General features: G+C 48.9%; 1 protein-coding gene and 1 non-coding gene across 12 annotated transcripts in view; one reads left to right on the forward strand and one right to left on the reverse strand.

The window, feature by feature from the left end:
• Positions 1 to 13285, forward strand: part of LRRFIP1 (LRR binding FLII interacting protein 1) — a 161668-nt gene that overhangs the window by 38662 nt on the left and 109721 nt on the right. The window lies entirely within an intron of this gene.
• TRNAY-GUA (transfer RNA tyrosine (anticodon GUA)) lies at positions 12897 to 12969 on the reverse strand. The gene has a single exon. It is a non-coding gene; the product is annotated as a tRNA-Tyr (tRNA).

Genomic DNA, 13285 nt, shown 5'->3' on the forward strand with positions numbered 1-13285 from the left:
CCCTGGGCCAGGAATATCTCCTGGAGGAGGGCATGGCAACCCACTCCAGTGTTCTTGCCTGGAGAATCCCATGGACAGAGGAGTCTGATGGGCTACAGTCCATGGGGTCGCAAAGAGTTGGACATGACTAAAGTGACTTGGCACTGGGCACTGTAGGATGAGTACCGGGGTGGGTATTTTTGCCTAATTTGGGGTCAGGAAGCCTGCTGGTGATGATCAGGGGGGCTTTTGGGAAGGCTCCGTTCTATACAAAATGGAAAGTGATGCTGCTCAGAAACTGAATGGACTTCCGTGAAGATGTGAGGTCTGGTATCTGGAAGTGTGTTTTTGCTGCCTTCTTTGAACTTTTTTGTTTGAATACTAGAATTTTGAGCAAGTATCATTTTTTAAAATAATCACTGTAAATGTACATTTTTCTACCCACTGGCTGCACAGTGCTCTTCCGATATTTACCGCAGTCTGTGCACATAAGCCCCTCATTCCCTTGCTCTAAATAACATGGAGACGAACAGCCACGTTTAACCATCTCTGCCTGCATCTCTGGTGTGGCTGGAGGTGAAATCGCTCAGTTCAGAGGATGCGAGCTTTTGTGAAGGCTTCTTGAGCGTACTGCGTCTCATGCCCCCTTGAATTAGTTTTCCACTACATTGCAGAATTTCGTGACAGCCAAGAATCTCTATTCACGAGACTGCACGTAGGGTTTTTTCTGCAAGCTAATACACGACTTCAGGCTTGTTATCGGCCCACTGCACCGTGCTGACTCTGAAAGATTTCTGAGTTTCTCACGTATCTTAAAGAACACATACAATTTTAATAATTCATGAAACATTTAAATAAGCTTCTTACTGTTAAATAATGCAGGAGGTCTGATGGTGGAATAAACTATTTACTGATGCTTTTTGAAGTTAACGAAACTGAAGTCTAAGGGTTTCAAATAAAGGTTAATGTAAAACACAATAGCAATTTTGTTTAAAAAGAAAGAAATGTTGATTTTGTTATTTACTGGAGTGAATTGTTCTCCTGACATATTTATATTTTGAAATGATTTAATTTAATAGCCTGCAATTTTGATAAAACATATATAAATAACCTATGATCTGTGAAACACAGGAGTCCCAATGTTTCTCCCAGATTTGAGAGTCAGCATAGGAATCCAGTCTTCCCGTGAGACTGAGTTGGTTCCTGGAGACAGCTATAACGCAAGATATCATAGTCTGAGGCCTCACTGATTATCAGCACAGTATTTCAAAGTGAATTTTTATCCTAACTCATTTTCTGCCATAAACTACGAAAAGGCACTACAAAAATAAAGCAATAATATGTTCTGTTAATAAATTTTATTTTATATTGGACTATGGTTGATTGGCTCAGAGGTTAAAGCGTCTGCCTCCAATGCGGGAGACCTGGGTTCGATCCCTGGGTCGGGAAGATCCCCTGGAGAAGGAAATGGCAACCCACTCCAGTATTCTTGCCTGGAGAATCCCATGGACGGAGAAGCCGGATGGGCTACAGTCAACGGGGTCGCACAGAGTGGGACACGACTGAGCGACTTCTCTTCACTATGGTTGATTCACAGCGTTGTGTTAGTCTCAGGTATACAGCAACAAACATGTGCTCTTCATAAGCCTCATTAGCATGAAAACTGGACGCTCTGTGGAAGCGATCTTGTGTGTGTGTGGAGGGGGGTGTTTGACAATTTCCGCACAGCCGAGTTGGCTGGTGTAGCAGAGAGGCGACACCCCTTCCATGTGGAAAGCGTGACGGGCATTCTTTACCTGGCGAAAGGGCTGGGGCTGAGGTCAACGCTAGGGGCCCTGGGGCCAGCTATTCCTAACTGGCTGGATTTTGCAGGACAGAGGGTTTCCATGGCAACTCCCTGCTGCTTTCCAGGCCCCTGACCCCGAGGATCATTGATTCAAAACACCCAGGCTCCCAGACCTTCCCCTTGGGGGAGCCCCTGGGTCCTGGCCACACCACCCACCAGCCACATGACTTGGGGCAATTTATTCAATAGTTCACCTTTTTATTTTTCTTTTTTTTTTGCCTCCATAACCTTCCTTGGAAAATGGCTGGGGTGGAAATTAAATAGGAGAACCCAGGCACTCAGCAGGCTCCAGAGTCAGGCTCCTGCCCGCCACGTGGAGCACGTGCTGTCTGTGGAGGGACATGGACGCAGCCGTGAAGCAGGTGGGGGCCGCCCAGCCATGTTCCTGCTGTCCAGTTGCTGGAGGCCCCTGTGGGCTGGCGTTTCACTCTTCTTGCCCGTCCTCTCAGAGACTGGGGTTTTTCTCTTACCTGGAGATGGAGCAGGAGGCAGGGAGGGTGCAGGGGAGGGAGGCTGGCCCTGCCGCTGCGGAGGCCAGAAGCCGACGTCCCGCCTCCGTGAATGGGAGCACGGCTCGCTCATCCACCCATCACCACCCACAGTGTGGTACCCGCGGCTTCTGTCCGGGATGGACACAGACCAGAAACCACCTACGCAGGGGCTGGGGAGCCGCGCTCTGACACAGAGCGGCCCCTCGGCCTCCCTGTCTCCCCCTCACCTGCCCCTGTCTCTCTCCTCTGTCACACCCTAGGCTGTTCTCTGTGCAGCCGCTCCCACGGCTTTAACCCCCCTCACGACCTCTCCACGTCCTTCCCTGAACCCCTCTCCTTCAAATTTGGTTTGATGATGCTACGTCCACAGCACTGAGCATCTTCACCCCTAACCGGCCACTACCCCCCTGTATCTCCCGTCCCCACCCCGCCACAGCCGCCTGAGCCAGGATCCCTCATCTGAACCCCAACCCCCTCCATGTCCCTCCCTCTGTGGAGCTGTGAGCATGGCTCGCGTGGTTGCCTCTGTAGCTTCCTAGCCTGTGGGCTTCCAAGACTGGCTCCCCTCAAACCTGTCTTCACTGTGGTGTCCCAGGGAGTCCCAGCAAACACAGACCTCATGCCACAGTTTCCCTCTGTTACCATCCTTGTGAAAGTGAAAGTCGCTCAGTTGTGTCCCACTCTTTGCAACCCCATGCACTGTAGCCCACCAGGCTCCTCTGTCCGTGGAATTCTCCAGGCCAGAATACTGGAGTGAGTAGCTGTTCCCTCCTCCAGGGGTTCTTCCCAACCCAGGGATCGAACCCAGGTCTCCTGCATTACAGGCAGATTTTTTACCGTCTAACCCACCAGGGAAGTGCCTTCACCATTCTTAATGACTCCCTATAGCTTCTAGGGTCACAGTCCATGGGGTCTCCCTACAGCTTCCAGCTGCAGTCCATGGGGTTGCAAAGAATCAGACATGACTGAGCAACTGAACTGAACTGATAGCGTCCAGGACCAATTTAAAGCTCTTAGGATAACACCAGGGGCCTCTTAGCTCCCCTTCCCATCTCCTCTCTCTCCCACAGCATCTTGCACTGCAGACGTGCTGAGCTACCCAACAGTCTCTCCCATCACTGTCCATCCTTCTAGACTCAGTTTGCCCTTCCTCCAGGAAGCCCTCCCTGACTTCCACAGGCTGGGTAAGAGCATTCACACCCACTGCATATTCTCCTGAGAGCATTTATCCTAAAATTTGGTTTACAACAAGTTTTTGGCTGAATAAATGAAGAAATTACCAACAAGGGTAATAATTGCTGACGACAGGAAATGTTTATTACATTAACTGTCGTACATATTCATTGTAGAAAATAATTAGGAAAATTCAAACAGAAAATAAAAATGATGCCCTGTACTGTGACCAAGCATAAGACCTGTTAGCATTTTGCTCTATTCCCCTCTATTGTATCAATGGCGTTTTTAAAGATGGCTTCAATTATATGTTTAGCAATACTGCATCTTTCGTTCTCCTCTTTAAGGAAAGAAATCCACTCAACCTCGGTACTGAATGCTCTGTAAAACCTTTAAATGGCCACAGAATACAGCACTGAGGTTGTTACATTGTGTCTTTGATTTCCTCTTGTTGGATGCGAAAAGGTGTTTTACAGGTGTCTGTTTTCTCAGTTGTGAATAACACGGCAGATGAATGTCTTTAAGAATAAATCATGTTTTGTAGGAAAGTGTTCGTGGTTCAGTCACGTCCGACTTCGCAACCCCATGGGCTGTAGCCCACCAGGCTCCTCTGTCCATGGGATTTCCCAGGCCAGAATACTGGAGTGGGTTGCCATTTCCTTCTCCAGGGGACCTTCCCATCCCAGGGATCGAACCCAGGTCTCTGGCATTGCAGGCGGATTCTTTACCATCTGTGCCAGCAGGGAAGCTGATTTCCTTGAATGGGATATTGGAAGTGCAAATAAAGCTTTTAAACGCTTAAACGCGTGTGAGGGTCCCAATACTTGTTTTCCAACTGCCTGCCTGAGAGGCTGTCAGTTTACATTGGCATCTGTGTCGTCTGGAAGGATCTCACCACAAGAGGAGGTGCCTTTGTAAATCTGGGAGCTAAAAACTGGTGACTCTTTGATTTGTCAGTCTCGAAAGCTCTTTTGCAAACTGTCAAAGCTTGCTTGCAGTGTTAGTATTTCTTTCTTTCTTGGTGACTTAGAGCTTACTTATTAACCCGTTTGCATTGCCTGTTGCAAATCTGTCTCCTTAGCTGAGATTAGGAGAGTGTCTTTGGCCATGCTGGGTCTTTGTTGCTGCGCACGGGCTTTCTCTGCTTGCGGCAAGCAGGGGCTGCTCCCTGGTTGCAGCGTGCGGGCTTCTCGTGTGGGGGCTTCTCTTGTTGCCAAGCACGGGCTCTCGAGTGCGTGGGCCTCAGCAGTGTGGTACACGGGCTTAGTTGCCCTGAGCTGTATGAAATCTTCCCACACCAGGGGTCAAACCCAGGTCCCCTGCACCAGGACTCCTAACCACTGGACAACAGGGACGTCCAAAATCGGGAGCTGAACATCTTCCTCCTTGCCTGCAAGAAACACCCTACCCAGGTGCTTGATAACCCTAAAATAGGTTCTCCACCGGGCTTATCTTATAAGATGTTGAAGCCGACACCGGGTGTTAGGCCGATGAATGAGAGCAGAAAGTTGGACTTAAGTGGGACCAAAAAAAGGACTCCAGCTCGGGTAAAGGCGTATACGCACTCCTCTCTTTAAAAAGAACATGATCTCCTTAGACGCCGACTAGTTGTTCCATCACACTGTTCCCTAGGCAACAGTCACTGACGAGCAGAAGCCTGCAAGGTCTCCTTAGCTTCCACCCAGCTGAGATGTGTCCATTGGACACAAAGTCTCCCACATCGCCCAGAGAGTGGGCTTGAGTCAGCTTCTGGCAGGAGATCAGGACAGTCTGGACAACTCTGAATGTTAGACACCAAGCCATCTAACAAAAACCAGCTGGGAGGAGTAGGTTTCCTGTGTTCTTGGACACTCGACAAATGGTGGTAGATGGTTGTAATTCTGAAAGGGAAAAAATAACACATTATCTAAGGACAATTTGTCAACTGGGTTTTTTTCACGGAGAGGAAAAAGCCTGAAATGTCCCCAGTAAAGCTGTTTGCCGTCGTTATAACCACAGTTGGCGGGGCGGAACACGGAGGCTGAAGCGAAGATGGCTCTGTCCTGGGTGTGGTGCTCGGCCGTGCGGTCTTGGACAGGTCACTTGTCAAGGCTGGAAAAGTGACGTCCACTGGGAGCAGCAGCCAGGCCAGATCATGTCCGGAGGCCCTTCCAGCTGTGGTTTTAAGAGGGAGAAAGAGAACATTTGTCCGGTGGAGGCAGGGGTGGGGTAGGAAAGAGCCGGGGCTAGGGAGGGAGCCGTTGAGCTCCTGGTGTGGCCACGCCATCTCGAACCTGCGTCAGCTGGAATCCATCACTCAACCCCAAGCCATGATTTACAAAAAGATGCCCGGGAATAATAATAACCACCTTTCAGGGCTGTCGAGGCTTAAATGAGATAAACCCGGAAAGTGCCAACACAGCGTGTGATACAGGGTTCAGTGGCCGTCTTGTGATGGTTTGGGGACCCCTTCACACCGGTCCTGGGCTCACAAGGCCCCACTGCCTGCTGCTTCCAGGACCTCAACGAGCCTCTCTCCCTGTCTCCACCTCCATCCTAAATCGGAGAGTGGGTCCTTTCTCCTGATGGGGCTTCTGTGAGAAATAACAAAGCATGTCAGGCACTTCGATAGCCTCTGCTACACAGTATTAGTGATTGGTTTTGTCATCAGCCTCATGGGGAAATGTTTCCCTTGAGAGTCGAGCAGAGATGCTGAGCGCAGCACATGGGGCTTGGGGTCGGGGGGTTTCACAGTGAACCCTCCCCCCACAAGGTTCTCATCCACCCCTTGTTTTATCTGAACAGACACACAATATCTTCAGGTCGTATGTGCAGAACCAGTCTATTCTATTGCATTTTAAAAGGGTCCTGGGATCCTGAATTAAGGGAACCCTGCTGGGGACCAGCCCCGGCTGATCCAGGGTATTCGAAGGAGAGACGGCGTCGGCGAGGGTCAGGATACAATAGCTTCAATTAGATATTAATTAAAGATATAAAGAGTAATAGAATAAGGATAGCTCAGTAGGAAGATTCAGTGGAGAAAAGAGGCTGAGTAGCTTGGTTTACGCGGGAGACCAATAAAACTTCAAGACAAGAAGTTTGCACCACTTACGTAGGCCGCAGGCGTCCTTCCGTTCTCCCGAAGGAGAGGAGACACTGAGGCCTCCCCGGTCGGATCTTAGAAGCCCAGGCATAATTAGTAAGCATGGTGGGTTCCGCGCTCCAGATGGAGACTCAACCAGAGTGAGAGAGAGAGCAACATGGGGAGACCAGTATTTCGAGAAACTGATCCCAATTCTTTATTTTCCAGAGTCTGTTTTTATACACTAAGATGTTATACAAAAGTCACATGGGGACAGCAGTCCTGACTTTTATTAAAGTCAGGTGCTTCACACAAATGTATACAGAGGTCTTAGGGGTGTTACATCATCTTCTGGCCAGGGGGGCCTGCTGACAATTTACGACCCTCTCCTTGTGACAGTGGTCAGTCAATCAGGACACTTATTTCTCCAGGGCTGATTATTCTCAAAACAGACGCCACCCAAGTAAAGTTACATTCCTACAGGGTGAGGGTGTAGTGGGTTTTAGTTAAGGAAAGAATTTACTTAGCCTAAGGTCTAACGTGATTAATATCAAAGGTTAATACTTATTTCTTCTATATATTCATTAATGTGTGTAAGGGCAGGGGATATGGAGACTTAGCAACAAACATTGGCTCAACAAATGAAAAACCCTTCACCAACACAATTTCTAATCAGCCCATTATACTTATACTAATAGTTTTCTACTTCTCTAAAGAACCTGTTTTTAGAGGGTTTAAAGCATCTTGTGCCTCTCACGGTTGGGAGGCTGTGAGCAATCACATGTGGCTGGACGAGCCTGTCAGGCAGGCTAGAGAATCTTCAGAGGAGTTTGTAGGTTAAAACACTCTTATCACGCCCAGGAATTATTATTAACTGGAGCTCTAGGTTAACTCCTTCTCCGAAAGAGGTGGTGGGGACAGCCCCCCGTAAAGTCAGAGGTGTAGGTAAGAGCACAAAGTAGTAAAGCAGGCAGGCTCTGGTTATGGGGGTAGACGCTCGAGGATTTCCAGGGGGACTCCTGAGGCTCGATCCCGCCTTTGCGTATGTCAAGCCTCCTTCCTCATGACCTTTGCCATGGGCGGAGTACCTCACTCTGGCCCCCAACAGAACCCCTTCCAGTTCATGTGGCAATTATTGCTGTAACATTGGTCTCCCCCTTTGCAAGGGACGAGCAATGGCCTTGTGTCAGCTCGTGGCGTCAGTCATGGATCGTGTGACAACGTGCAGCACGCACACACTCGACAAGCAGTAGTGGGTGGTTCTCAGCTGCTCTAGAGGCTCAGAGCCGAGAGCCAGAGGCTTTCCACAGCAAGTCAGGTCCCCACACGCTTAATCCCAACCGGTGAAAACAAATGGTCCCACAAAAGCTAATTCATCTGCCACACGTCAGACACCCAGGACAGCACAACTAGATTCTCTCTTGCTGTTGGACATCTAAGTCAGACACTTCCAATTAAGGGTAAACCCTTGCTTTCCTGGTGGCTCAGACAATAAAGAATCCTCCTGCAATGCAGGAGACCCAGATTCAATCCCTGGGTTGGGAAGCTCCCCTGGAGAAAAGAAATGGCAACCCACTCCAGTATTCTTGCCTGGAAAAGTCCATGGACAGAGGAGCCTGGCCGGCTACAGTCCATGGGGTCTCAAAGAGTCAGACACGACTGAGCGAATTACACACACTATAGTGGAGACATTTGTGTTGGGTCTTTTGTATCCTTAGGACAACTACAGAGAATAGCTGGGGCCAGGGGGCTCTGCAAAGGCTGAGGGGCTGCGGCGGGCAGCCCACCAGCTCTTCACTGCCTCTCCCCACTTCCGTGGTCCCCGAGAAGCCAGCCCGGCCCGGGGCGCACGGCCAGCACTGGCGTTGTGTGTGTGGCTGAGGGGCTGCGGCAGGCAGCCCACCAGCTCCTCACTCCCTCTCCCCGCTTCCGTGTCCCCGAGAAGCCAGCCCGGCCCGGGGCGCACGGCCAGCACTGGCGTGTGTGCATCTGTGCACGTGTGTGCACGTTTCCTTGTGAAGTATCTCAGACCACCTCGCCAAGTAGATTAAGAGACGTGCAGAACCAGTCTGGTAACATACTTCTTACAGCTTTTTCGCTGTTCACAGGGTTGAGTTTCTTTTCCTCATTCTAATCTCTGCATTTTTTACTAAATGAAATGAGTATTAGGTCCTCAGGTTTCTAGAAGTCTACGGAAGCACACAACGAGCAGGTCAGTCTCAGGACAGAGTCACTGATAGATCCTTAGAGATGAAGGGTCAGTGCCCCCCATTTCTTGTCCTGTTACTGACTTTAAATGTGCAGACAACATAGAGCTTCCTAAAGCAGAGGCGGAAAATGTGGTTCTTGGAAAGAGAGTTATACTTTTGTGTTCAATGAGAGTTTAATATTTGAAAAATTAAAAATTGAATACAAATAAGATATTCAAAAATTCTTAGATAGCCATTATGATCATATTACTTGTTCAAACTGGAAAGCAGAAATTTTTCTGTACCGTATGACACAAATTTTATCTTGCCTTAAAAAAATACTGACCTAAATTTAAGTTTGTTCTATACTTGGTTTATTATTCTGGTTATTCTAAAAGAATATATACTTTATCTTATATTAAAATAAGACCTTACAAATATCTTAGAATGGATGATACATATTTTAAAATGTCTCTTAGCTTGAAGTGCTAATCAAATCTTGCAATGTGATTCACCTTGTATTTTTCAAATATTGCTATAAATAAGCAGCAAAATGCTGACTTTCAGTGCCTTTAATAAATTGTTAGTTTTTCAGTCTTCACAGAGAATAATGTGTTTACAATCTGTAGCACTGTTCAAACTTTATAGATTAAAAGTAGGCTTATCAATGCGTGTATATTCCATCTGTGAGACAGAAAAGTGATCTTGTTTCTGTGTTAAATAAAACTCTGACATAGATGAGCTTGTTACCGAGGTTCCTCAGCTGGGAGTTGGGTCCTCTTTTATTACAAATGCTGTTAGAAACACTGTAACGAACTGTCTCATGGACGGAGGAGCCTGGCGGGCTACAGTCCACGGGTTCACAGAGTCAGACACGACTAAGTGCCTAGGCCCACACATGAGCTGAGTTCGTGGGAAAAAAGAAACATGGGGATTCAGCCGCCAAGGTTTGAAGTGACCACCAGGAGGCAGTCCTCTGCCGCCGGCCTGAGACTGCAGGGTGCCGGTCGGCCGCGTTAGGGCGCCAGGAGGCCACCAGGAGGCCTGGGGACTCGGAGTGTCGCCCTTTGTCCGGCTTTCAGAGGGGAGCCCCACCAGCCTCACGGGAGGGCTCTCCTCTCCCCCACCTCGAGTCACTTCTTGTTTTCTCAGAAACACAAAGCTGCGTGTTCTGGCTGCAAGCCCCAAGCCTGGCACGTGTGGGGATATTTTCATTGAATGGCATGGCACCTGTCACGGTTATAAGTGGTTACTTATCTGTGCAGTTACTTGACATCAGTCTCCCCCCAGAGGCATGACTGCCCTGTCCCCTGTTACGTCCGTGGTCTCTGACCCGTGGCAGCCCCACCCCCGCGTGATGACGGGATGAGTGACAGGAGTGGATGACGTGACGATGATTGGCAGGGCGATAATGGGGGCGGGGAGGGGGCGGCACCGGGGACAACTGCGGTAATTCTGAGGAGACTCGCTGAGGCCGGGCTGGGGCGGTGGCCCGGGGGCACCTTGAAGTGACTCAGAGAGGGGAAGCCAACTTGCTGGTGGACTGCGCAGGGCGGGGAGGAGCGCCGGCCTCACTCGGGCGGGCATTTGCTGATGTCCGGACCTGAGGGATCATTTAGTCCTCCCACCAGCCCCGAAGGTTGTGTCTGCCACTGCCTCTCCTTCACTGATGGGCAGCTGAGACCCAGAGACCGCAAATGAAGTCTTCCCCAGAGGCGCTGGTCGGCAGCGCCCCCTTGGAAGAGAAAGTGCAGAGGACAGACCGTTGGAGGCGACAGGAATTCCATTTTGAATACATCTCGAGCTTGAGGTGACTGGGCCCTCCAGGCAGAGATGTCCACCTGGCCGGTGGGCTGAACCTTGGACAAATCAAGAGAAAAGAAATACAGATCTGGACTGGGGAACCTCTGGGTCACGGTCAATGAGGCGGGGCTGGCCAGGGGCCTTACGGGAAAGAACTCTGAAGACTTCCTGGGAATCCTAAAATCCGTGCCCCCAGGAGCATGGGATGAGGATGTAAGTGCAGCTGTGTGTTCGCTTTCTTTCTGGGGCATTCAGAAGTAGGTGCAATATGATGGATAAAGATGCAACAGTTACTGCTTACTGCTTGCAAGACGGGTTGACCATATCAGTGAAAAGAGAGACGTGCACCAAAGACATGAGCTTGCATCACCGTTATTTTCTCTTGCAAAGAGAAACCTGGCATCAGTGATCCACCCTGTGATCACGCGATCAAGCCTGTGACTTTTAAAGCAAATTTTAAGGAAGAAAAAAAAAGCACTTTAACACCCAGAAGGATTCTGAACTTTGGGTCCCCTCACCCTCCAAGGGCCTTTGGTTAGATTTCAAAGGATCCCTGAAATTGGGTCAGAAAAAAAAGAGCAGCATTACCTCACGTTATGAGTGCCAGCCTCAAACCCGAGCAGAGTTAGAAGTGCGCGTGGTTTCATCACCGAGTACTGTTTTTGTGTAACTTTTCGGTGGTTGCAGACAGCTGGGGAAATTCACATGGTCGTGTGGATATTAAAGTAGACGTGAGGTCTGGCTACTCAGGGCACCAGGAAAGAAGCTGGTACCGGGGCCAGTTATTCCCGGCCGTGTGACGCTGGGCCGGCGCTCTGCGCACCTCATCTCCCCCGGGCTCTGCCCACGGGCGCTAGGGGGCGACAGTGAGGCGGAGGAAGGAGACAAGTCTGCTCCGCCCCGCCTGCTTCCTGTTTCTGTAAGCCGTCGCCCCAGCAACCGCCTTCACCGGCAGCCTGGTTCTGTTTCCAGCGTTCTTCATGCTCTCAGAAACCACTGCCGCGGAGCCCGTGGAGGTTCTGGAGCACAGTGCCTTCTGAGTCTTTGGGGTACACTAACTCACCCCTCTGTTCCCCCAGCCCTAGTGTTCCCCGAATTATTACCTCCTTGTTACCTGAGTCTCCTATGCCTTCTAAGTCATTCAACACTTGCTTAGTGGGTCCCCTGTATTAAATTACTCCTATTAACATAACTGGTATAATTTCTCTTTTTTTTTTCCTGTCTGTATTGTGATTGATTGATTGCTGTTGTTGTTGTCAATAAGTCATGCCCAACTCTTTTGCGACCCCATGGACTGTAGACTGCCAGACTCCTCTGTCCATACAATTCTCCAGGCCAGAATACTGGAGTGAGTAGCCATCTCCTTCTCCAGGGGATCTTCCCCACCGAGGGGTTGAACCCACATCTCCTGTTTTGGCAGGTGGTTTCCTTACCACTGAGCCACCAGAGAAGCCTGTGATTTATACTGTATCACAATTTTAAAATATATTTTAACAATACGTTTCATAATAATCACTTTCCTTTGTAACTGTGTATACTTTGTTTTACAGATCTTCCCTGTAGCTCAGACGGTAAAGAATCTGCCTGCAGTGAGGGATACCCGGGTTCAATCCCTGGGTCAGAAAGATCCTCTGGAGAAGGGACTGACAATCCACTCCAGTATTCTTGCCTGGACAATCCCATGGACAGAGGAGCCTGGCAGGCCACAGTCCATGGGGTTGCAAAGAGTCCGATACGACTGAGCGACTAACACTATACTTTGCTTTAAGCACTTACAAATACCATTCTGAGGATGGCCACAGGCTTCACCAGCCTGCCTCACCAGGGGCACCTGTGGTGGTATGGTAGAAAAGTAGGAAAGAGGCAAACACAGTAGAAGCAGCCTAATTAATTGCGGTCTCCTTTTAGGTTTAAAAGCCTCTAGGAAATGAACACATAAAGGTTTTTCTTTTCGTTCTTCTTTTCCTTTCAAATAAAGTTACAGAGGAAAATGAAACTGTGTTATTCCCCCCTTTAAAAGTAGTACATGTGTATAAAAAAAAAAAAGTGAAAAATAGAAGGAAACAGAAAGCTATCTATACTCTCATTATAACATGAAAACAATCACGGCACTATTTCAGCTCATTTCCTCGGGTCTAGTAGTGAAAGTCGATCAGTCATGTCCAACTCTTTGCAGCCCCATGGACTGAACTCTCCAGGCCGGGATACTTGAGTGGGTAGCCTTTCCCTTCTCCAGGGGATCTTCCCAACCCAGGGATCGAACCCAGGTCTCCCACACTGTAGGCAGATTCTTTACCATCTGAGCCACAAGGGAAGAATACTGGAGTGGGTAGCCTATCCCTTCTCCAGGGGACCTTCCTGACCCAGGAATCGAACCAGGGTCTCCTGCATTACAGGCAGATTCTTTACCAACTGAGCTATCAGGGAAGCCCTATTTTGTTAGGGTCTTTGTTATTTATTTTTTCATAGATGTTATTGGAGTGTGTATGTTGAGAGTGTGCACTCAGCATGGTCCTAAGCGCTTTGCATTCTATTACATACTCATCAAATATACCATTTTTATAGCCAGACAGAATGCCATAAAGTAGATATCCCAAGATCAATTTGGCCATTTCTTATGGTCTAAAACTTTCAACATAAATTAATTTTTAGTGTGGTAAAACACACATAACATAAAATTCCCCATCTTACCCATTTTAGGTATACAACTCAGTAGTATTAAGTACGTTCACAGTTATGCAAC

The sequence above is a fragment of the Bos javanicus genome, chromosome 3 (assembly GCF_032452875.1).
Source record: "Bos javanicus breed banteng chromosome 3, ARS-OSU_banteng_1.0, whole genome shotgun sequence".
Taxonomy (NCBI): domain Eukaryota; kingdom Metazoa; phylum Chordata; class Mammalia; order Artiodactyla; family Bovidae; genus Bos; species Bos javanicus.